General features: G+C 57.7%; 1 non-coding gene across 1 annotated transcript in view; it reads left to right on the forward strand.

Annotated features, from left to right (window-relative positions):
• Positions 1-2498: 2498 nt before the first annotated feature.
• The window catches only part of LOC126429444 (small subunit ribosomal RNA), a 1911-nt gene continuing 1909 nt past the window's right edge, over positions 2499-2500 (forward strand). The window contains exon 1 of the ribosomal RNA XR_007576947.1: positions 2499-2500. This exon is cut by the window's right edge and continues 1909 nt beyond it. This is a non-coding gene — a ribosomal RNA (small subunit ribosomal RNA).

The raw sequence follows: 2500 nt of genomic DNA on the forward strand, positions 1-2500 counted from the left end.
TGTTGCGCCTTAACCTAACCTATGTTGCGCCTTAACCTAACCTATGTTGCGCCTTAACCTAACCTATGTTGCGCCTTAACCTAACCTATGTTGCGCCTTAACCTAACCTATGTTGCGCCTTAACCTAACCTATGTTGCGCCTTAACCTAACCTATGTTGCGCCTTAACCTAACCTATGTTGCGCCTTAACCCAACCTATGTTGCGCCTTAACCCAACCTATGTTGCGCCTTAACCCAACCTATGTTGCGCCTTAACCCAACCTATGTTGCGCCTTAACCCAACCTATGTTGCGCCTTAACCCAACCTATGTTGCGCCTTAACCCAACCTATGTTGGGCCTTAACCCAACCTATGTTGGGCCTTAACCCAACCTATGTTGGGCCTTAACCCAACACACGTTGGGCCTTAACCCAACACACGTTGGGCCTTAACCCAACACACGTTGGGCCTTAACCCAACACACGTTGGGCCTTAACCCAACACACGTTGGGCCTTAACCCAACACACGTTGGGCCTTAACCCAACACACGTTGGGCCTTAACCCAACACACGTTGGGCCTTAACCCAACACACGTTGGGCCTTAACCCAACACACGTTGGGCCTTAACCCAACACACGTTGGGCCTTAACCCAACACACGTTGGGCCTTAACCCAACACACGTTGGGCCTTAACCCAACACACGTTGGGCCTTAACCCAACACACGTTGGGCCTTAACCCAACACACGTTGGGCCTTAACCCAACACACGTTGGGCCTTAACCCAACACACGTTGGGCCTTAACCTGCTCTGTAATTGTCATACGACGCGTTAAATTAGTGTAGTGTTGCCTAACTGCAACCCCCGCAATATAGTTTGCTACTCGCACTGCCCGGTCCCCAGTGTATCGCTTCATGTTAAACACCTTGCAGCTATACACTGTAATGTGGATGGCAGCAGGACGTACATGCTCAATGCCCTTTGCAGTTGTTCATTGGCATTTGCAGTTGTTCATTGGCATTCGCATGGCGAAGCACTTAGCCTACGCTGTGGTACGGCCTGTGTCAACTGTCCGCTGATGTTGTACGTCCAAATCACACACTGTACTGCACATTGGTCCTCATGTACTGAATGATACATCGTGGTACATGTGACCGTACAACGACTGCGCCAACAACGGCGAACCATGCGGTCCAAATGTTGTGCACTCAGCTACGTGTCGTCTCCCTATAAGAGCTGGATTGCAGTGTGGTATGCCCTGGATGGCGATCAGCATGAGCCGTCTGTTGATGTAGTGGCGCGTGTTGTCAGACGTAGTCGTCTCTTCTCACACACCGTGATAGCATGGTGCACTGCGTTCCACATCTGCGACATGCGACAGAGGCCGGTTGACAGTCGTTCGCGCAATGGACATCGCATACGTACGGGGGCCACCTTCCACGTGTTCGCGAAGCGTGCACATGTTGTTGCGTGTATGTGGGCAGACATAGTGTGTCGTGACACCTGACACAGGCATGCAACAATCGTTGAATTTGCAAATGGCGATGGACGCCTACGTTTGCTGGTGACGTTACGCAAATGAACAACTGGTAAACCGTTGTGGTGCGGTTGTTCTCGCTAGAGGTGAATCAGTGATGGCGACGATCGGTTGAGCTACCAACCGGTTGTTCCAGCGATACCCACCATGCCCACGAACGTGAATGGCATCTGGGTGTGAAGCGATACGCGGCGGTGGCTGGGTGGGACCGTCCCCGGCCGGTGAGGGGGGGCCTCCCGGCGTGCTGGCCGCGCGGTGCGTGGGCGCACGCGCTACAGCCGGCTGGTGGGGGCGGCCAGTGGCAGGCGCGCCGGCCGACGGAGGCGGCAGGCGGCGCAGCTGCGCGCCGGCGCACCCTGCACGCGGCGCCGTGCGGCCAAAGTAGGTCCTCGCGGGCCCGGTGCGAAGCGCGGTGGACATCTGCAGTGTGCTGGTCCGATTGAGGACTGTGTGCGCTGAGGATGCGCCGCCGCCCGGCGCTCGGCGCCGCGACGCCGTCTGCTGCTCGGTCGCCTCTGCGGTTCTCGCAGGTGGTTTGTATCGCAGCTGTGCGGACGTGTTGGCGCGTGCGCTGTGCTGGGAGAGTTCGCTTCGGCACCCAAGTGGGGCTTTTGTCCTTCTGTGGCGCTGGCGTTGGAGCTGCCGGTCACCGTAGGTGGCGCGTGTTGTCTCCCGCCGGCAATGCCACGACAGCACGCTCCCGGGCCTCTGTCGGCAGCGGCAAGCTCAGTTGGGAGCACGGGTGGTCGCACCTAAAGCGTCTACTCGCCAAACCCCGGGCGATTGCGCCTCTCTCGAACCCGACCAAGTACTTAGGACGGCGCTGCGCGCCGCCGGGACCTGAGAGGGTTTCGAGGTGTATGGTGCAGGGGAGCTCAGCCTCCTCCTGTTTGCAGAATAATTGAGCGGACGCTTGCGTGTTCGCGCGGGCCCCCGGGACACACTCCCGGGCGGCCGGCTGCTCAGCTCTAGTTGACGCAGCTC

Source organism: Schistocerca serialis, unplaced genomic scaffold, assembly GCF_023864345.2.
Source record: "Schistocerca serialis cubense isolate TAMUIC-IGC-003099 unplaced genomic scaffold, iqSchSeri2.2 HiC_scaffold_1021, whole genome shotgun sequence".
NCBI classification, from domain to species: domain Eukaryota; kingdom Metazoa; phylum Arthropoda; class Insecta; order Orthoptera; family Acrididae; genus Schistocerca; species Schistocerca serialis.